General features: G+C 35.8%; 1 long non-coding RNA gene across 1 annotated transcript; it reads right to left on the bottom strand.

Moving 5' to 3' along the window:
* Positions 1-107: 107 nt before the first annotated feature.
* Positions 108-21720, bottom strand: LOC125779067 (uncharacterized). The gene is made up of 2 exons (XR_007423095.1): positions 21335-21720; positions 108-323 (listed from the first exon to the last, which is right to left on the bottom strand). It is a non-coding gene; the product is annotated as an uncharacterized LOC125779067 (long non-coding RNA).
* Positions 21721-24335: the final 2615 nt, after the last annotated feature.

Here is a 24335-nt window from a genome sequence, read left to right as displayed (position 1 = left end):
GCTTTCGTTGCTTTCTGTAGTTTTGTTTGCTGCAAGGATATGACGCTCAACGTCTCTTCGTGAGCATTTCTCTCACTTGTCTGTAAGTTTTTATTATTTTCAATCGCTATCTGCAGCGTCATTTTGGTTTAACGTCTCCCTTTTATATCTGATAGTTTTTCCGCATTTCGCAAAGTTTATCCTCACGGTCGTTCAGTCGTCATCCAAATGGTGCACTGAACTCAAATAATATGTTGAATAAAACACTTGCAATTGCAACCACTTAAATATCACATTTTTGCTGGTGAATTTTATTGGCAGGTGAAGACTTGTGTAGGTAAGAGCTGCAATAAAAAATATAATAAAATTCAAAGTTAGATTATTTGCAAATATTTAATTCAGTCTAGACATTATGTTACTAATTTTATCAGTTTTTTACTTTTAACATAGATTTTACAATAGTAATCAGTGGTGGATCTGGAAATTCTTTCAGATTTTGCTGTTCTGCAGAAAAAATTCTCCTCCCTATTTAATTTTAGTTTTGATGATTTCTTCGTAAATTTTCTAAATTCAAATTATTTTCCACGCTCTGATTTCAGATAATGCAATACTAACTGAGCTCATAAATTTTTTGTTTTGAGTACTCCTGCTATTGCAACGTAAATGCATTGGGTCTATAGAAACTACCATTATACACACATGCATACTTTGGCTGATACCTTAAGGGACGAACATTTTAAATGAATGAAATGAACTTATTGGCGCCGCAAAGACTGAATGGTGCCATTTCCGGCAACTAATAGTCGCCAATGAGTCAGCATCCATCATCAGTGACATCACACAAAGTTCTATATCTGAACGTGGGAGTGACTTCTGTGTAAGAATGTACCCAGCAGGAAACGACTTTTTCCAAAATGTTTTCTTGGAAGAAGAGCATTTAAATTCGTAAATATGTGGATTTTATTTTCAACTGTAATTCCTATTAAGTTTGACCAATCTCAAAGATTAAAGTGACATCGTAAAAGGACCGTCATCATCTTTATATACAGAGCGATACTACATCACATTTGGAGTGATAATCCACAAGCCATTGTTAAAACACCACTACATTCTCAAAAAGTATGGTCGGTGGAGAAAGAGAATCATTGGTTCATATATTTTCATAAAATGAAGGCAGTCATAATGTTACACTTCAGAGTAAGAATTTAGGGTATTTTCGTGCTTGAGTTTTGGGATGTTGATGTGGACGACCTTTGGCTCCAATAAAAGAGCACTACATGCCATAAAGTCAACGAAACATTTAATTTATTGAAGAAACCTTTTTGTGAGTGCTCAAGACTTGGGTCTGTGGAATGGTTTTATAGATCATGCGATGTAAAACCGCTGAACTATTTTATGTATGATTATGTGAAGCTACTTCTCAACCGAAATTTGCGTTTTTTTAATCATTGATAATTCTATTATAATACCTTCGATACGGTTATTTTCATACTGCATTCTAGCTTCGGCGCAACCGAAATTTGTGTTTCTTTAATCATTGATAATTCTTTTTATAATAATGAATTATCTATATTTCGACAATGGAAACGCCAAATACCATTCGGAAAGTGACAGATATTCAGTAAAAAAGTCTAAAATTTACGAAGTGGATCGCTATTCACTAGAAGAAAACTGGGAAATATTGAAAACTTTTTTCCAAAGTGGTGAGTCCTTCAACCCATTCATTCTTTTCGGACGAGGCTCATTTCCCCCTCGATGGTTACGTTAACAAGCAGAATTGTCGCATTTGGGGCACAGAAAAACGCAATCGTCGAGAAGCCAATGCACCCAGCACGAATCACTGTATGGTACGGATTTTGGACTGGTAGAATCATCGCTCATTCGAAAATGAAGAAGGAACCGCAACCATCATTGGTGAGCGATATCGCTCAATGTTAACCGAATTTTTCTTCAAGCAAATTGAAGAGGAAGACTTGGACAACATTTGCTTCCAGCAGGATGGCGCTACGTGCCATACAGCAAACGCTACACTCAATCTTTTACGCCCCATCTTCGAAATATAAAATTTTTTATGGCCCACCCTATACTTTCGATACGGTTATTTTCATAACCGAGTTGATAGAAGTCCTTTTGGGGAAATTATGCGAATTATTCTTGAACGAATATTTGATGCAACTAAGTCTAGACACCAATGGCCCCAAATCAAACGCTTGTGTATTTTCGGCGCATAATATTATAGACAAGTTTGCGATTTGCTAGGAGGATGGAGTCATGTGTTGAAGTTCACGCAAATGAGGAAAGTTCTCTGATCGCCATTCACTTGGGAGTGGCCGAAACGATTATTTTACACATGGCTCAAGCAGCTCACGGCTTCCGGTCTTTGACAAAGTATCCTCTGGGTAGCCTAAGAACATCCGTTTGAAGGCGAGCTAAAGTGAGAGGGCGAAACACACCCTTCACAGGGTTGTGCGTTGGGCTTGGGGCCTGTCACGTAAAAAGCGCCCCAATGAAAGATTACCAACTGCCTCGGTTGAGAGACCCCCCTTTTGATGACGACCATTGCACACGAAATGAGGATCTGGAACGTCCGATCCCTTAATTCTGAAAGTGCCGGTGCCCAGCCGGTTGATGTCTTTAGAGTGATGGCCGACATCACCGCCGTCCAAAAAATGCGTTGGACGGGACAAGGACTGAGGCGAGTAGGTCCTTGTGGCATTTATTACAGTGGCCATATAAAGGAGCGCAAGTTTGGTGTGGAGTTCGTGATGGGAGAAAGACTCCGTTACCGAGTACTATCATTTACTCCGGTGGATGAACGTCTAGCCACAATCCGCATCAAAGCGAAGTTTTGCAACAGATCGCTGATTTGTGCCAACGCCCCGACGGAAGAGAAGATCAATGTGACCAAAGATGCCTTCTATGAGAACTGCCCCGCCACGATATCAAAATCGTGCTTGGCGACTTAAACGCCAGGGTGGACAAGGAAGGTATCTTTGGCGCAACAGTCGGTAAATTCAGCCTCCACGAGGAAACATCCCCAAATGGGTCTGGCAGTGAACGAGGGCAAGTCGAAATATCTCCTGTCATCAAGGAGTAGGCAACTGAGAAGTGAAGTCCTCTGTCGACGAATAAAAACCAAACTCTATAAGTCACTTGTGATTCTCGCCCTGCTATTTGGGGCAGAGGCTTGGACGATGACAACAACTGATGAGTCGACGTTGCGAGTTTTCGAGAGAAAAGTTCTGCGAAAGATTTATGGTTCTTTGCGCGTTGGCCACGGCGAATATCGCATTCGATGGAACGATGAGCTGTATGAGATATACGACGACTTTGACATAGTTCAGCGACTTAAAAGATAGCGGCTACGCTGCCTAGGTCATGTTGTCCGGATGGATGAAAACACTCCAGCTCTGAAAGTATCCGCCGAGGGAAGCAGAGGAAGAGGAAGACCTCCACTCCGTTCGAAGGCCAAGTGAAGAAGGAGCTGGCTTCGCTTGGAATATCAAATTGGCGCCACGTAGCGAAAAGAAGAAAAATAAAAAGAAAATTGGCGCGCTGTTGTTAATTCGGCTATAATCGCGTAAGCGGTGTCTACGCCAGTAAAGAAAAAGAAGCTATTTAATTAGAAACTTTGACCTAAAGCCTTAATATTATACCACAGAGTGACCGCTGGTATGTTCTTCACTGAAATGCGCAGCAAATAAATATTGCTTTGTAACTCAAGCTCAATATTGCACACTTATGTAAACTCACATACTTCATTCGAGAATGCACGCTCCTCGATTTATCTGAATCAAGCGATATCCCATTATTGCGTTGCCAACGTGGTTTGATGTGGCTTGGAGTGAGGAGGCTGCCGACTGGCCATTAAATATCTGACCTCGCCAAAAGCACACAAATAAAACATGCCTCGGCGAAGCAAAAGTGGAGTAAAAGGCGTAGTAGAATATAAAAGTAGTCAAAGCAATATACTTGTACACTCCCATGTTCTAGTAAGACCAAAAGCATTTCACAGTAGGAGGCGCTTAAATTTATTGTTTAATTTAACTTTGGAAATAGGTTCGCTGAAGCATTCTCGGGCATCCATGACGAAAACAATTGAGTTCTCTGTTAGTGCTATAAAAATCTACTTAATCAACGGAGATAAATGTTTTACTGCTTCCCAGTATTGCAATGCTTTGGCTAAAGCTATCAAGTGTTGCTTGTAGTCGATGCGCTTCATTCTCTCTATATCAACAAAGGAAATGTAAAACAAATCACGCATTTGATGTATCTTTTTTTGTTCGCAGAGTTATTCCTACTATCATATAAAGTTTAAGCTAAGCATATTTCACAAAAGGTGAGAGGAGCCAACAGTGAGATCTGAATTTAGACAGACATACTCGTATAAATGGAACAGTATTATTTTAAAATTGTTTTCTCAGCCCATAAGCTGCATTCTGCTCATTCTCATTGCCACCATTCAAAAATAACAAACAATAAAAATGGCAAAAATATTTCAAGCGAGAAACCACTACACAACCTGGTTTGTCGCTTTGTCCTCTTGTAGTCGCCGAAAGTCGCTTTGGTGCTCGCTTTCACCATGGCAACTTTAAGCGATTTTTATAAGAAGACACACATACAGCCATTTGTGGCTAGAAGTAGCCATCTTATAGAATTTTTTCTCCCTTCCATTCTGATATTAACCTTACTATTATTATACTACACAAATATTGCAACACTTCTTCCAAAATTTCACCATCCATGTTTCTAAAGGGTGATTTTTTAAGAGCTTGATAACTTTTTAAAAAAAAAAAAACGCATAAAATTTGCAAAATCTCATCGGTTCTTTATTTGAAACGTTAGATTGGTTCATGACATTTACTTTTTGAAGATAATTTCATTTAAATGTTGACCGCGGCTGCGTCTTAGGTGGTCCATTCGGAAAGTCCAATTTTGGGCAACTTTTTCGAGCATTTCGGCCGGAATAGCCCGAATTTCTTCGGAAATGTTGTCTTCCAAAGCTGGAATAGTTGCTGGCTTATTTCTGTAGACTTTAGACTTGACGTAGCCCCACAAAAAATAGTCTAAAGGCGTTAAATCGCATGATCTTGGTGGCCAACTTACGGTACTTGAGATGAATTGTTGTCCGAAGTTTTCCCTCAAAATGGCCATAGAATCGCGAGCTGTGTGGCATGTAGCGCCATCTTGTTGAAACCACATGTCAACCAAGTTCAGTTCTTCCATTTTTGGCAACAAAAAGTTTGTTAGCATCGAACGATAGCGATCGCCATTCACCGTAACGTTGCGTCCAACAGCATCTTTGAAAAAATACGGTCCAATGATTCCACCAGCGTACAAACCACACCAAACAGTGCATTTTTCGGGATGCATGAGCAGTTCTTGAACGGCTTCTGGTTGCTCTTCACCCCAAATGCGGCAATTTTGCTTATTTACGTAGCCATTCAACCAGAAATGAGCCTCATCGCTGAACAAAACACGCGCGCGAAACACATTTCGAACCGAACACTGATTTTGGTAATAAAATTCAATGATTTGCAAGCGTTGCTCGTTGAAATGTCAAAGCATACTGAGCTTCTCGCTTCTATTCAAACAATAACCATACAAATATTATACGACACAAAAATAGCAACTTCCAAATTTTACCATCCACTTTCTATAAACATTGGGAACCAGCCACAATTTATGGTCAATGACGGCGCTCAAATGCAACCATCATTCACCATTAATGTGTCGGCTAGTTGAATAATTTATTTAATAAATTTCTATTACTAACCATTATGGGCAATAAACATAAATATAAATCCCAGGTTATGGCTTTGACAATTTTCACATGTACCTATTTGTCATCGGTTATGTAATTTCGTTGGCCTGTCTATTGTGGCACATTATTAATCATAACAACGATGTTATTAGTTAAAATGCCGGGAATAATAATGTTATCAATAAAAAATTGTTTATTGATTTTAAAGAATTCATAAATTCAATTTGTTTACATAATTCTGAGTTCGCTTTCAAATTAGCTAATTAGCTTATTAAGCCAAATTTTATAATAGAACGACATATGGAAATTGCTCGAATATTAGTATTGTTCTACAATTCAATTCAAATGTGACTAAAATTTATGTAATGCGAGAGTAGCGATCTGATAAATATGATCATATGATATCACTATTTTCTTCTGTGTGTCAGGTTAAGTAAATGTGTATGCTGATTTCTCGTGACTTCACGAATAATTTCACTTGGACAGGTAATTGCGCTTGTTCGTTGTGACACGCAGAGCTCCTTGTTCGCAGATCCAACATACTGTCGCATATTTATAAAGCCTAAAATCAACCAAAGATTTATTATGCCAGCCAATTGGCGTTAAAAGTATGGCAATCTATATGCTTCAACCTAAGTCTATGGAAAGCTGGAAGCTATTTCTGTAAAACAAATTTGAATTTCGAAAGTAAGTATTTGTGTCAAGAAAGTATCGGGTATTCTTCATTTCTCTCTCTCTTCTCCCGCTTATATAGAAGACAGGTAAGTTTTTTTTCCTAGGTTGGTGCAAATGTCCTTAATTATGATGCCAAAAATTAGCGCGTTCTGTTAACCAGTGTGTTTACAGAAGCTGTTTATGTCAGTCGACCTCAGTAATGTTTGTCGTAGAAACCCCCCTCCTTATTTGCCAAGAACTCGGACAGCCACTTTTCACAACCCTCTTTTGAGTTCAACTTTACACCAACAAGGGCGTTCGCCATGGACAGGAACAGGTGGTAATCACTTGACGCTATGTCCGGGCTATATCGTGGATGCGATAAAACTTCCCATGTCAATGAAGTGTGTGTTCTGGCGTTGTCCTGGTGGAACACTGCACCCTTCCTGTTGGCCAATTCTGGATTGCCTGCTTGAAGTGGCCCAGTTGTTCGCAGTAGATGATAGAATTAAGCGTCTGGATATATGGGAGCAGCTCATAGCGGATTATTCCCTTCCAATTCCACCAAACACACAGCAAAACCCTGGTCGTCAGTCCCGGCTTGGCCACTGTTTGGGACGACTCACCGGCCTCCTACCACGACCGTTTTCGCTTAATATTTTCGTATATGAATCATTTTTTGTCGCCAGTCACCATCCGCTTCAAAAATGGGTCGATTTCGTTCCGTTTCAGCAGCATATCGCAGGCGTTGGTTCGGTCCAGAAGGTTTTTTTTGCGTCAAATCATGCGGCACCCAAACATCAAGCTTTTTTGTGCATCCAGCCTTCTGCTGATGGTTTAAAAAGGTTTGGTGACTAGTTCCCATCTTCTGATGTCACGAGATGCCACATACCGCTCTAACTCGATGTTTTCTATGATTTTATCGGTATTCGTCGTCACAGGTGTCGTTTTCATTAGCTCTGAATCGTCGAAATCATTCCTCCGCAGTTTGAAGTGATGGAGTACCATCCGCCAAAACACCATTAATCTCACGAAACGTTTATCTAGCGGATTTGCCTTTAACGAAGGAAAACTTTAAAATAGCGCGAATTTCGGCGTTGGTGAACTTAATGTTTACATGACTATAACTGTGAAACGCAATATCCAAACTAATCATGCATAGCGTCGTTTTGTAGGTTATGTCAAGACCTTTCAAAGATGTATAGTATTGCCAGATACGAGCTCTGTAACGCTTTATACATAGCCGCGAAATTCAAAAAGGGAGATATTTGACAATCTAATATTTTTGCCAAACACTCAACAAATATCTACCTGATATGGCCCACTGTGACTTTTATATTTCTCCACACTGAAATATCCATTTCGCGGAACACGCTTTGACTCAATTGAAGACATCAAAACAAAATCGACGGGATAGCTGAAGGCCATCCCAGAAAGTGCCTATTAAAAGTGTTTTTGATGTTACTTTGAAGGCGATAAAATAAATATGGATGATGATGAAAACATTTTCGTTTTATTTTTAAATTCTCGTTAATTTCTTGACGAGGTATCGAAGCTTTGAAAGCGCACAGCGCATACTACTCATATGTATATGAAATACATATATGACGCTTTTAATTTAAGTTTAAAATACAAAAGTAACAGCAATGAGATCATCATTCGGAGGTCATGTCCATTTACAACTTACAAAAACAAAATAGAATGGAATGAAATCAGCTGACTATGGCATTTGCATAATTCACAGCATTGGAGCAGTCACAACAGACTGTTGCAAAATGCTAATGTGAAATTGTCAGTCACTTGCGCAAAGAAATCACAAATAATAAATATGCTTGCGACATTGTTCTGAATCAATATACAGAAAAATAAAAGTAAATCAAAGTTTTAAAATTACCTGCGGCTCCACGCGTCAAGAGAAACATAGACTGACAGTAATCGCTTTCAATGCAACACATTTCAAAATTTAAGCGTTTAAATACAAATAAGTACAACGATATTTACGCTTTGTGATCAACCAGCTCGTACGTAGTGCATATACATATGTATGTGTTTATATATTGCCATACATATGCACACATTTATTTGTACATAGAATTTTTTACTCATCAACATGTCAGAATAACTGTTTAATTTATAAAAATATTGAACTGTTAACCAATGAAGCATTTGCCGTCAATCAATCCACACACACAGCTAACGACTTTTCTTGTGTTTTTATTTTGTTTCGAGACATTAGTCGAGATAGATACATATGTATATAAATTTATATAGTTATTCGAGTAAAAAAATGGATTTTTTTTGCATTTTCTGAGAAAATTTATTATATAGGACTTTTTCGAGTTAAAGCCGAAATAAAGTTTCCTATAGGGCTCTTAAAAATATTGGAATAATCTGAAAACATATTATACTCGTAGATAAGCTTGCTCCAGGGGTAAGTGCTGGCAATATCTCTGAAGCCGAAACTCCAGGAAGCGGCAGCAGGAACCAAACTTTGTAGCTAAGGTAGGCTTACAAAATAAAGAAGGGAAGAAGATGCCAAAAGCTTTGCTGTTTGTAGATCGTCTGCCAAAGAATGGTCAATTTCCAATGTCGATGACTTAGCGGAAGCAAAGTAAGTGGAGAAGCCTCGTGCTGGCTACTTCTTTAGAAAGGTACATTGATTGCGTGAAAGCGGTTCTACCTAAGCTAAAACTTGAACCACTAGCAGGACCAGCCAAGTGACAGAGGTCTGCTGAAGAGGCTAAGCCGTCAGCCCGAAATCCGAAGACAAAGATTATGAGCCCGCTAAATCGTTTACTGATGTTGCCTGGAAACGAATTAACATAGGTGTGCGGGATGAGGGTGATCCCAAAGGCAATTTTCCCAGAGCCAATGGAAATGGTGGAAGCTGCGCTGACAAGCGTGGTGCTGGAACTAATATTAAGCATTCCGGGATCTAACATCCGATATCCCTAGAACTATGTCCTATATATGTAGTTATATTCCTGGTAACTGTTAAGCAGATAAAGTAAGCAGAGCAGGCACAGTCCTACAATAAGACGCCGGAATGCAAGGAATTTATATGCCTCTGGCTGCTTGTAAATATTTATTCGGAAAACATTTTATAAATAACTCTCTCTGTCTCTCTGTGACCTCAATCCCTTTGTATAGGAAAGTTATCGCAGCCTTCGTTCGAGGTGTACTTGACCATGTTTCGGATAAAATTTCCTGTGTGTGTGTTTCTGATGAAGCTTATCAGTCATCAGAAGCAAAGGGTGATTCATAGAGGACATAAGAGATTAAAGAAGAAAGTTTCGCTGGTTTCACAATTGATCTCCGGAAGTCGTATGTTTTCTTTCTCATAGTTTTGGACGATATTTTCACAATATCAAAAGAAAAAAATTTAATTTGTTTGGCGAAACCTAGTAGTTATATATACTTATATATAAAATTAATTAAAATCACGATGTGATTTGACTGATCATTTTGATTTATTTTATTTAACCCCACAATATCTATAAACTGCTACTACTTGTCCTCTTCTCAATATATTCTATGCCATATGTGTTTGTTTTATTCCTAATCACGATAGCGAAAATTTGCTAAGCGCATTATTGTATTTTGCATTGGTTTATTTCGGGCTTTAATAATCAATACATACATTTGTCGATTATAATCGGAGGACGTGACATCATTTCCGAGTTAGAGAGTTCACAATATTCCATTATATATAACCGCAGCACACATACGAGTATAACCATATGCTCAAAAATATTCAAATACAAAAAAAGAAAATGGATTTAAGAGCTAATTTCATTTATGATAACAATTCCTGCAAGTTTCAATTGTCAGCGAGCTCATAAATGCATTAACAAGTAATAGATAACTCTATTTATTTATATTTAGTTAGTAGAGCTGTGATAAAAAGACTGCACATATTATATAATAAATTTTATCATTTTCATATTATATTTCATGCAAAGCTTGCTGTTGCTCTTATCTCGTCAACGCTATTTCACTATTTAGGTGAAATTTCGGTTGCTATGGCTCTCGAGCGTTAAGTACCCAGTCATTAACGTGTTTTAGCCAAACGGCTATAAAGATGTAAGCTTTATGAAAGCAAACCGAGTAAGTTATGCATACAAAATACGGCGATACAAATCCGATCACTGTAACACTTTTTATAAAGCATTGAAAAAAGAGCAAAAAAGCGGGAGGGTGATATTTGACCACCTAATATAGGTATATATGTAGTATTTATTAACTGTTATTAAGTTTGAGTGGGATTACATTTCAATAACAATGTTATCGAATGACTTTTCCAATATTATAATAAATTTATTTATAGGTTTAATTATTTCGGCGTAAATTCCGTTCCCTCATATTTATTAAGATAACTTACATATTGGCCGATATATGCGGTATAAAGTCGAATATAGGTACTGAGGTCAACATATTCGATACCTAGGGGCTTAAATACTTTTTTTAGGATTTGGACAATTTTCAACATGAGGTGGTTAGAGAATGCCTAAGTCATTATTTGAGTAAAATATTATCTCATTATATTAATTACTTTATGATTTGTACACTGGAAAAGAACGAATCAAATGGAATTTAAAATTATGTATGTGTTATGGGAAAAGACGTGGTTCCTAGATATGTGATTTTACCAAAAAGTGGGCGTTTCCACGCCCATCGTTCAAATTTGACACCGACTCCTCTAAAATTCTCATGTGCCGTCCTGTTTGTAAAACTAAACTGACACGGGGCTACGTCCACTTTTCAAAGATTTTCAGACCAAAAGTGCCCCTTTGACATAATTCGTTGTACCAAATTTGAGTCCTGTATCTCAATTTACCGCTCAGTTTTTACACTTCATAGGTTTTCGCTTAAAGGTGCTTGGGGGGCGTGCAGTGTTCGTATTAAGTTCATCTACGAACTCCGCCTTACTTTTTTGCAAGTACATATGTCAAATTTCACACACTCGATTGTTTTGCTTATACCTAACAATCACCTGTTAGGTGAACAATAGTATTGTACTATGTAACAATAGTATTGTAACATGTTGCAAGAGTATAAAAGTGAATGAAGCGAATGGAAAATCGACATGAAAATAAATATATGCGCTTATCGGGAAATTTGGGTTTCGAGAAATCTATAAATAATTTATATAATTAAAAAACTGTAATAAATATATCTCGAAAAACGCTTTATTTCCAAACGATAAAGTAAAATTATTCGTGAGTAGAGTGAAAAAGCTTACGATATAATATTATTTTCTTAATTATAATATTTTAATGAAATTGCTTTGTTAACGACTTACATACCTGTTGATTGTTATAAATTTATTGCATACTCTCATATCAATTGTATTAAGTGTACTCGTATATACATTTATTTATTTATTTAATTTAACTTCGCCTAAAGTGCTTAATACATATGTCAATGTCACCAAGATTGATAACACAACTTAAACAGTAAAAGGATAATTACCTTCGCGATAGCTTGTGCATACGAACCCTTCTAGAGAAGCTTAGCTTTCAACAAAGCATTCATAATTTTAATGAATGAAGCCATGAAACACACCCGTACTGTCTAGACTAGAAAATGCGTTAAAGGGCAAAAAAGTTGGCGTCAAATTTACAATAACAGTTATACTAGTTGTACATAATATTTACAACAATTTAACGAAATAAGTTAGTAATCTTTAAACCTGCACTGCTACACAAGAGGGTTATTTTGAAAGCTTGAGCGAACTGGCATGAGACTAGGCGACTGGTGACACCGGTTGATAGGAGCAACATTAGCAAAATTTAAATAATTACCGTGGTTATGCAATATACTTTTGTATGTTGACTTCATTATTTAATCAATGTTAAAGCGAATAGTTTGTAGGTTTCATTTAAGTAGTAAAATAAGCATTTAATTTATTGTCCTCTCCCTGATATCTCTTTGGTTGCGCTCTTAGTCTGTGATCCGTGTGACAAACTAATGCTAAGGCATTTATATATACCGGTTCGTGTAAGTGTTTTTGCTTTTTAGCACTAATAATTCTGTTGTTATGATAGCACCTAACGGCTCGGTTCTTTGCGTCAAAATTCATTATTGTCGTTGTCTTCGCACTCTGTGGGGGTTCGTATTACAGATGGGAAAATCGTACCATTGTCTCGCTCACAAAAGTCATTAATCGATGAAATACAATACATAGTATTACTAAAATAAAGTCACAAAAAAGACGAAATAATTGGTAGATGACTCCCTAAGAACATGCAAGAATGCGCTTATGCTTTTCTTGCGGCACAGATCTCGGGAGCTTACGAGGGCACTGCGGAACGATCGAAGTTCCATACGTTTTAAGAGCGGTAGGGGGACACAAAATTCAAAATCTTTGGAATGGTATGAATGAATAATTTTTTTTTGTAGATTATTAAAGGTGAATATTTTCTGCGTTGTGTTTCATACTTTTCAATTTTTTTAGCGTGATGAACACTTAAAAAATTTCAATTGTTTAAAAAAAAGTTATGTAAAATATTATTATTTATACAAATGGATCATGAAAAAATATTTATAATATAGCACTAATATTTCTTAACTTCACAAAATTTCATGTATTTATCTCCAGTAGTTTATGAGAAAATAATTTTACAATTTTATCGTCCTCTAAATTTCAACCATCAATAGCTTTAACAAAAAAAGAATTTTGACAAAATATATACATCAGGGGTCGATTTTCCGACAATTTCATGGATCACTTGATGTAGTTTGACCCATATATAATAGATAAAAGATGCTTCTTTCAGCCGATTTACGATTCGCCGAATATAATATATTTATTAATTCGATTTTGGGACAAAAGGAAATATATATATTTTGTTTGATCGGTTATTGCGTATGACAACATATAGCATATAATAGTTGTCGAATGTGAATAATTTCTTCGGAGAGTGTATCGTTACTTTGGATGAAATTCTAAGCTAAATCTTGTAAGATACCTTGACAAATAAAAGAGTTTTCCATATAAGGACTTGAGTTTGATCGGCCAGTTTATCTGGCAGCTATAAGCTATAGTAGTTCGATATTATCGGTTTCGACATATCAGCAGCTTCTTGGGGTCAAAATGATGTGTTAAAAATTTCAGACTGATATCGGAGTAACTATATCGGGTAAATACAGACAAACAGATAAAGTGACATAACTTAATAAGCTTAAGCGGGTCATCACATGTGAAGTCCTCTTTTTTGTGATTTCTTTCCTACAACCGTAAATAGTTAAAGCTTTAAGTTTATTATCATTTATTAAATTATATAGTATTTTGAGACAGTTAATTTAAACCTCAGCTAAAAATATTGCATGTGTGCACATGAGTTACAACCTTCTGACCATTCTCGTCTCAAAAAAATGAGCTCGCAATCGACGCCACCTTGCGAAAAGAAGAAACGACTGGCGCGCTGTTGTTAGGGGGTCAGTAGAGTAATCTTTTTTCAAATTTGTTTGCATTTTCTTCTCCCTTATATCCTTAGAACTAATGTAGAAACCCATTTTATCATTGGAAAGTTTCGAAAAAGGCGCAAAAATAATAATACTGCTCCACGTTCGGAGCGCTCGGAGTGCACATCTTAAACTTTTAACGCGTTTTTCTCCAAACACACTTTTTTTAAACTGGCGGACATGATTCCGGTAGAACTACTCAACCGATTTGTTTAATTTTTTTTATTGTTCACAAAAACCCTTAGCTATCAACCCTATTAGATTCATAATTTTTCATAATTTATTGACATTGTTATGACAAAATTTATGTAAAAAAATTTGCGGAAAATTTAAAGGAACGTTTATTACCATTTTATTTATTAAAATTTTTTCATGATTCTAGTAGGGACGATAACCATTCACGTACTTTTAAGAATAAATTGGTTTTTGTGTTGAAATGAACCAAACATGAGAAATCGTATCCGCCAGTTAAAAACACATCTCATTCACCCAGCCATTTCTCCGACTGATGTCATCAAAAAATTCCGAAAAATGTGTTTATAAACTCCACGATGTACCTCATGATATGTAAAAACAGTTATATTGTAGAATAAAAATTTCTATGAAAAAATATCAAAAAAACAGGAATTATTATCATTGAGTTATAAAATTATTAAGAAATAAAAAATTTTCCCAAAAATCATCAAATTTTAACTGTTAATATCTTTTAAACGGTTGGGTTTACGAAAAAATCATAAAAGACTGCATTTTAGAGCATTCAATTTCCTACAAAACCTAATTAAAAAATTTTTCGCATGAAGGCGAAAAACCGACCGCACATACATTTACAATTAAATGAAATGGCTAAACAAACAGAGTGTTGAAAAGAAAAAAATTTTTTTTTTGAATCACCCTACACATACATATGCAATATATGAACAGAAACATATAACGGGTGATTTTTTTGAGGTTAGGATTTTCATGCATTAGTATTTGACAGATCACGTGGGATTTCAGACATGGTGTCAAAGAGAAAGATGCTCAGTATGCTTTGACATTTCATCATGAATAGACTTACTAACGAGCAACGCTTGCAAATCATTGAATTTTATTACCAAAATCAGTGTTCGGTTCGAAATGTGTTTCGCGCTTTAATTTTGTTCAGCGATGAGGCTCATTTCTGGTTGAATGGCTACGTAAATAAGCAAAATTGCCGCATTTGGGGTGAAGAGGCAACCAGAAGCCGTTCAAGAACTGCCCATGCATCCCGAAAAATGCACTGTTGGTGTGGTTTGTACGCTGGTGGAATCATTGGACCGTATTTTTTCAAAGATGCTGTTGGACGCAACGTTACGGTGAATGGCGATCGCTATCGTTCGATGCTAACAAACTTTTTGTTGCCAAAAATGGAGAACTGAACTTGGTTGACATGTGGTTTCAACAAGATGGCGCTACATGCCACACAGCTCGCGATTCTATGGCCATTTTGAGGGAAAACTTCGGACAACAATTCATCTCAAGAAATGGACCCGTAAGTTGGCCACCAAGATCATGCGATTTAACGCCTTTAGACTATTTTTTTGTGGGCTACGTCAAGTCTAAAGTCTACAGAAATAAGCCAGCAACTATTCCAGCTTTGGAAGACAACATTTCCGAAGAAATTCGGGCTATTCCGGCCGAAATGCTCGAAAAAGTTATAAATAGACTTTGGCTTTTGTGTGGACCTGTTGACACCGCGTTTCGCGGCGCTTGGACTTAAAATAAAAGCTGTGACATACATACAGGTATGTTATTTCATATACAAATTTTATGCGTTTTTTTTTAAAAAAGTACCTGGGAAAAAAATGTATAATTAAATACACACTCGCAGTATGTATGTATATATATAGTTGCAGTGAAGTGGGCAATTAAGAACAGGTGCATATTGTATTTATATGAAAAAATACAAATTGGTGCTTCTTAGAATAAGGGTCAATATACCTGGAATAAACAACAAACAACGGGTATACAAAATTTGCACTTTAGAGCCGTTTTTACTGTTCGATGGTTAAAATAGTATAAATACGGCGATTGACTTACTACACACAGGTAATAGATTTCGATCGGTCATTTTGTGTGACAGCTATATGCTATAGAAATCTGATCTGAATAATTTCCTAGCAGATTATAACGTTGGCTTTGGCAAAAATCTGTGCCAAATTTTAGGAAGATGCTTTGTCAAATAAAATAGTTTTCCATACAAGGGCTCGATTTTAGCAATCAGTTTATATGACAGCTATATGCTATAGTTCTCCGATATAGACGGCTCCGATAAATTAACAGCTTTTAAGGAGAAAAAAATATATGCAAAGTTTCAAATCGATATCTCAGAAAGAGATTAGTTTTCGTGCATACAGACAGACAGACGAACAGATGGACATGATCTAAATAACTCAGCTCGTCACACTAATAATTAATATAAAATTTGTATATATGTTAAACTTAACCTAAATATACTAACCTAAATATACTCTGTTCAGATTATATTATTATAGCGTAATCCTATATCCTAAAAATAATTATTTTCCGTTAGCTAACTACATAATATAACCAATATATGGCGTAGTCGAAAAAGTCGTTTCGTATTTTGTCAATAAATGTCGCTACCAATCACATTTTGTCATACCATTAAATTTGGGAAAGTTAAAAAAGTTAAAAATATGTGAAAAAAATTAGGAGATTCGCCATATTTTGAAATTTTTTTTAAGAATGCCTCGCATGCCACCAATGAAATTCGTGAAGTTTACGGAGACGATACTGTATCAGTTCGTGTAGCACAACAATGGTCTGCTCGATTCCGTTCTAGAAATTTAGAAATTTCGATTTAGACTGTTGAAATAATGTCTCTAACATAAAAATGGCAAAATGTGTTTGACCAAAATGGTAAACATTTGTTTAATTATTTATTAGTATAAATAAAAAAGAATAAGTTAAAATTTTACTAGAAATACAAAAAGACTTTTTCGACTACCCAACATAACATATTTACTGTAAAATAACGTGACATTGTATTTATTTAGAAAATTCTTTATTTATTTTTAAAAATCAATTTCATCCCTTCAAAGTAATCCCCTCCCGATGCAATGCACTTATGCCAACGGATTTTCCAATCTTCGAAACACTGGTTGTAGTCACTTTCCGGGATGGCCATCTTCGCTGCGGCTTGAATCTCCTGTATCGTATAAAAACGGTGTCTCCGGAGTGATCTTTTGAGCTTGGTGAACAGCCAGAAGTCGTACGGCGCCAGATCAGGTGAATACGGTGGTTGCGAAACGATATGGGTTGAGTTTTTGGCGAAATGATCACGAATTACGAGGGCAGTATGGGATGGTGCATTATCGTGGTGTAAAAACCAAGAATTGTCTTCCCACAATTCCGGACTTTTTAGGCGGATAGCGTTGCGCAAACAACGCATAACGCTCAAATATTATTCCTTGTTGACTGTTTGACCGGTTGGAAGGAATTCATAATGCACAACACCACGATAATCGAATAAAACAGTCAGCATGACCTTGATTTTTGAGCGACTTTGGCGCGATTTTTGTTTGGTCTCGGCTCTCTTTTGGCACGATATTCGGTCGATTGATCGGTTGTTTCAGGGTCATAAGCATAGATCCAAGTCTCATCGCCAGATATAATGCTTTCAACCCTGGTAGTCGGAAAGCGTCGTTTCACACACTTCAACGCGACGCCTTTTTTTCCAAAAAAATCAATGTTTTCGGTACCAGTCGAGATTTGACGCGCTTGAGGCCCAAAATATCCCCCAAAATGGTACTGGCTGGGGCTTTCGATATGCCAACTTCATCAGCAAGGTCTCTAATTGTTAATCGACGGGTTTTCAACACCAAATCTTTGATTTGTTGAACGTGAGCTTCGTCGGTTGAGGTTGATGGTCGCCCTTCGTCTTCGACACGTTCACGGCCGGCTTGGAACTCACTATACCACTTGTAAACATTTTTTTTAGACATAGTCTCATCACCAAAGGCTTTCTGCACCATCCTCAACGTATCCGCAGCAGAAAATTGTTTCCGTAAACAAAATTTAATGCAAATTCTTTGCTCAACAAATTTCGACATCGGCAAAAACGAAAAACTCACTTTTAGCAGCTCACAACGACACATATTTCGAACACTAATGAATATTTTGACATGAAATTTGACAAAGATGCGACTGACAGTACTACCAACCTAAAAAAAAAAAAATAATTCTCCAAATCCTTCGACGCGCGCAGTTTAAATTCAAATGTCACCTTACCTTTTTGGGCACAGTAGTATGTTAAAAACTACCGAAACGTTAACTCACTAAAAAATATGTCAGAAACAAAATAATTCACACCGAAGATAGAGCTTAGGGTCTTCAAATAAATCAGTATAAAAATTGTACAACGCGGTTGGCTAGGCTCGGTGAAATCCTATAACATGGGAATTGCACCACCACCTTCATTCAAATTTGGAATATAATATTCTGATGGTTCTCAAGATTCACCGCTGACTTTCTAAAAAATATCGCTATCTTTGTGAAATACAGCTTTCAAATCCAGAAAATAATTTTCTCCGATGTGCTTGTGTGAATATTGATAACCTCGGTCAAACTTTAAGATATGCTCACAAAATTAAGTGAATTTGTAATATTGGATATATTATGGTTTAATGCCGAAAACGTGTATAATCTTGGAAACAGGGGCGGATCCACGTGGGTTAACTGCAAAGAGTTCCCACCTCAAACGTTCAAAAATATGCATTATTGCTATTATAAATGGCATTCTGCGAAGAAAAGTGTTTGAGTTGCAAGTAAAAAATTTTATAGTTATACCTGAATGTATTTCGTCGGCTTTGATAAACGTACCATACATATTAACGCAGATATTACTGGAACACATTTTTTGTCAGATTCTTGTTGAATAAAATTGGAAAAATGTTTTCTCTTCTGACTCTTCAGTCAAGTCAGACTGATTGATTCAAATGAGAGAAAGGCATAAATAACACAAAAAACAAAAGGAAATGCCGAAACGAAATACACTCGCTCCCTATGTCCTCTATAATCAATCAGATTTTGAAAGTTGCAGCAACAAATCATGCTGCCTATTATACATGAATATTAATTTAAGTTTGGAAGTTAGACACCCAAATACATACGGAAATATCAGCATTACGAGCTGAGTCGATTTAGAAATATTCATCTAGTTTGCTCAGTATATACTTGAAATATTGATCTAAAATTTTGCACATCTCCTTTTCTCTACAGTGAGCTGCTCATTTGTCTGAAAGTCCGATATCGAACCACCATAGCGTATAAGTAACTACTATAAAATCTCACGAATCAAAATCAAGTTCTTGTAAGAACATATTTTCTATTTGTGTAGGGTATTATTGCTCGGTGTAACCGAACTTAACATTTGTTTTTTTAGTTATTGATCGTTCTTATGAATAGAAAAAATATAGATAGATAAAATTCCATAATATATTATGATTATTAAACAGAAGTCAGATGTGCTTTTCAAAATCAATAAAAAATATTCCGCTGACATATAAATAATGAAATAATGATTAATATCATGATCACAGCTACACTTGTGTTTGCAAATGTGCATAAGTACATTCGAGATGACAGCATAAGCTTGTCAATGACAAGCAATTTGCCGCCGAAACAATATGGCGCTACCACTGAACACACTAGCAAAGCGTTGACGAAGAGATGGTGGTGTGAAAGAGGACAATAATGACGGAAAGTACTTGTATTGCGTTTCGAATATAGTAAAAAGTGAATGTCCGCAAGTTCCTAATATCTGCTTCGAATGAAGCGGGAGGTAATTATGCAGCACTTGAGGAGGTATTTACCTTGCAATTATTTCACGCCTCTCGAACACATTGCCAGTCTCACAACGCCACTAGAACAACATGAAATCAAGCAGTATGCCGATTAATGCCTCAAGGAAAGTCATTAGCACTTAACAGTTATTCACCGTTTTTGTGTTTTTTTCGTTGAATTTTTATTTCTGCTTTCCACGCGGGATTTTCATCGCAGTTTTTTTGCCTGGGAAACACAATCACTAAAGAATATATTTGTGTGCTGCTTTTAGCCACTTTCTTAAGTGTTGGTATATCTTATATCCAAGTGTATGTATGGCGGTACTAATGCTTTCGTTAGCACTTTTCAACACCGTTCACTGTGAGCCGAATAAAAATATAAATATATTGTATAGGTATATCCATACATATACCTAAATTATATACTCAGAACATTAGTAATTATATAGACGGCATTAATATATGCATGTATACAATACAAAATTATACACTAAGCTCCACCGTTGGCCATTTAACACATTCGCTCTGATTTTTTTATTTGTTTCGATAATTTTTTAGTATTTCGTTTATATTTAGTTTTTGTTTCTAGCACGCTTTTGCTTCAAAAATTTTGAACTGATAAATACGAACACATTTTTTTGGCGTAATTTGCAAGAAATAGGTTTGTAGGTTTATAAACATTTTTTTTTTTTTTGGACGCAGTTTGTTTCCTTTTATATAGTAGATATATATTTACAGATAGGTATAGTATTAAATATTACTATTTATATTAGCTTATTAGTTGTATCACACACTCATGCCGTTATGTATTCTTGAATATGAGCACTCAGCACTTTTTCTTTAACGAAAATTCAATATTAAAAAATGTTTTCCTCGAAATTTTAAAAATTGTGTTAATATAGATTTTTCGAATTTTTAACTTAAAATAAATAATATTTTTATTCAAAATATTTTTTAATCTTTTTTATATTATCTTGAAGTATATAATAACTTTTTTTTTTTAGTATTATTATATACTTGAGGCTACATACACACTTTCAAATAAACACTTAAACTTTATACATATAAAAGTTTAGGGGTATATAGTACTATGTACTATAGTATGATTTCAAGTAGATCTTTTCGAATGAAATATAATTTAATTTGATTTTCTGCCGCTGCTTAAAATTATTATGTCTTATTTCTGGTTTATTGTTGTCTTATTTACGCCGCACGACATTTCACTTTTTTATTTTTTCAACATTTGTCAGCGATAATTTTATACGTATATGTAAGTATACTGGTATGTGTGAGCACAGATTCATCCAAAAATATTTATCCACTTATATGCACCAAACAGTGCTACATACATATGTATGTACATATGTACGTATGTATGCAGAAGAGCTAATGAAGACTCTTTTAGCTTTTTAATTAACTCACTCAATGCCATGAACACAAGACTATACTGTATTATATTTTATTATATTAAATATAAATAAATCACAATACCGCAGACTATGACGCCCTTTTGAGCTTTATAGGAACCTTATGGCAACTATTAAGGAAGGTTTATAATTAAATAACAATAGTTCTCCTTATAACCTCTAAACACCTTACAACAATATCCAAATCACAACACATTAATCATAAAACATAAACAAACCTAATACGGTTGACTTGGAGTAGATAAACTGCCATAGCTGGTCGCCAGCACGGGCTTTCCTCATTTCACATGCATTTTATATGAACCGTCATCGCAGCAAACACTAACGCGGCCCGCTTACGGCAGTGCACCATATTTCTCAATTTCGAATATGTACCAAATGTCACAGCACTATAAAATCACAGGCAGATGCGAGCAATAAAACCACGAGTCACCAAAATATAATTAATTTCTTTGTAGCTTTTCACACATTACCACTCGCACAGCGGTTCGTTGACGCTTTTCCATTTCGTTTTTGACTTTTTGTACTTTTTTTAGATTTTCGAATAAAACGTTGTGACCGAATTCGCTTTTCACACAGTTCGCAAACGAACTGACGCTGTCGGAGGTTGGAAGCCAACTGATGACAAATATAAATTCGAAGATCCTTAACCGCCGGCATTTAGTGCCGAGTGTGTGGTTTTTCGAACATTGTTGGAGCACAGCGCAACCGCAATAATTACAAATTACGCGGGAGTGTACACGTGTTTTCGAAGAAGAAACTCACATTCGAATAAAGAATTTCCTTTTATGAATCAAAAGAAATTCATTTAAAATTTTTTTAAAACTGTTGATGCCTTCATATAATTTTTAAACTTGATATTTTATTTTGCCTGTTCTCATGCTGAGACTGGCTCTGTGTGACTTTTTGCTATTTCCAAAATTAAAGAGAATCTTAAAGCACCATTGTTTTAGAAAATAGAAAAGAATGAGCTAAAGGCTATTTCAAAAATCCAGTTTGAAAGGTGTTTCGACGAATGGAATAAAAGCGCTGGTATAAGTTTATAACATCGAATGGTGACCACGTATTTTTATTTGATTGGGTAATTAATAACGTTTTTTTTAAAGAAAATTCCCCTTAGGTTTTGAACACATCTCGCATGCAGTTGGCCAGTCATTCTAAACAAGTAAATTTTGAACCTCCTTAATATTTTTTATAGCATCTCTTCTCTGTTGGCATGTGCTTTTCACTATGACGTCACTGCTGAGGTGCAACACCTGATTCATGTTGCTTTTGAGTAGCATTTCATGGTTAGCAACATTTTCATTGAGTAAAATTCGAAATGTGTTGATTCTCCCCTGCTCTGTTGCTCTCGCTCTCTCACTCAATTACTTGAATAGCAATCAGCTGTTTTGAAATTTCATTCATGCTTTTAAATGTTCATTCGCATTGCCTTAATTACGAATACTACGAATGTTTATGCTCATACTCTGAGTATTTATTATCGATAGACGCTACTATGTTATAAATAATCGTTATTTCAAGTGGAAATCTTTGAAATGGTAAACTTAACTGAAGAGAAATATCAAAAGAACGGGGAAAAATATGACGTCATTTCCTGTACCTATTAGTCAGCTTTTGTAGTGTCCCTATTGGAATATTCTTTATTTTGTTGACAAAACCTTTTTCTCTCACACAGATAAAAATCGGGTAAAGAACGGGGTTTTAGACATATGGGTTTCAATGAAACAATTCTTGCTTCGGAGTTGGTATTTTTGATAGCCGATACTTGAGTAATTTGATTTTTCGATTTCGCACAACTTTTACTCTAATGCAAAATGCAGATACGTATAGAATAATACCCGAATGAACCCGCTAACAGGTGTAAAAATTGGAAGATTTTACGAGCTAACAAAATCCAACTCATGCAAGTATTGAAAGCGATCGACCATCCGGCGCATGACTCATTCATTGAGTGAGCCCAAAACGACATGGCCACCGATCCCTATTTTCATAAGATACTTTTTTTCAATAGTTACGCTCACTGTTGTAGAGTGGATAGATTAGTAAAAATAAATTTCGCATTTCCATTGACTTTGATACTTAAAAAATCATTGTCTGGTGTGCTCTATGAGCAAAGGGAGTCATTGCTGCATATTTCTTCAAAATTAATGCCTACCATAGCGTTACAGTCCATTTGGAGCGCTGTGGAGCCACGACTAATGACTTGTTGTGACCCAAATTAATTGCCATAAAGCCAAGGAAGCAATCAATTTATTGAAGGAAACTTTCGGGAAAGTGAAAAAATCGGGCCTGTCGAACGAAATTTGTTCAAGCCAGCCGCGGAGGCTACTTGTCTGAAATCAACTTTAAAACATTATGTCAAACTTTTTCTTATCCATATAATTAAGCTAAATATTTTTCCATAATATTAAATTGTTAGCATTATTTGAAAACAGCATGTCTAAAAAACACCTGCACAAAATTCTTCACTCTCACGTTCAGAAAGAAATTGCTGAAGATATTGGATCTGGATAGTAAGAAAGCAAAAACAGTAGAATTCCTCATCAGTCAAATAAATTTCACTGAATTTCCTTTAAGTAATCGTTGGTATCACAGCAGTTTGGTTGTTGGCTTGGTATCCCTTCGAATAAGGAAAAAAATGTACGCAAGCTCATAAGAAGCATACTGAATTACATTTAAACTGGCGCTTAAAGCGTATTGGCGTTAAAAAATTAGAACACCGAAGCTGGAACGAATAATTTTCTGTAATAACACTGGTAAACACTGTTTTTGTCACATGAACTTTGTTATGATTTTTATTTGCGCTGGTGTACCCTCATTAAAAATATAAAACAGTTTTGTTTCTATCACATCCAGTTTTCAGCTAGTTGTGACAGCTACATATTCATTTCTGACCTCATACTCGTATACGTTTCTTTGTTTACATAACTGCATTTAGTCGACTGTGCAACTATTGTGTTTTCTAAATTACATTTTATTTACGTTAGTTAGATCGTAAATATGCCACGAAAGTGTTTGAACAACCCGGACAATTTTTGTTATGTGTGTGGAGAATTAACTTTTTCAACTCAGCGTCGAAATTTCACATGACTGAATGAACAGTGCTATTTAGACTATTTTGGTTTTCCTGTGAGGAATCAAGACAAATCCTGGGTTTCACATAAATGTTGTGTAACGTGTGTGAGACTCCTTTTAGGTTGGGCTAAACAAGAACCT

The sequence above is a fragment of the Bactrocera dorsalis genome, chromosome 5, assembly GCF_023373825.1.
Source record: "Bactrocera dorsalis isolate Fly_Bdor chromosome 5, ASM2337382v1, whole genome shotgun sequence".
Classification (NCBI taxonomy): domain Eukaryota; kingdom Metazoa; phylum Arthropoda; class Insecta; order Diptera; family Tephritidae; genus Bactrocera; species Bactrocera dorsalis.
This window is presented reverse-complemented; position numbering and strand designations above follow the sequence as displayed.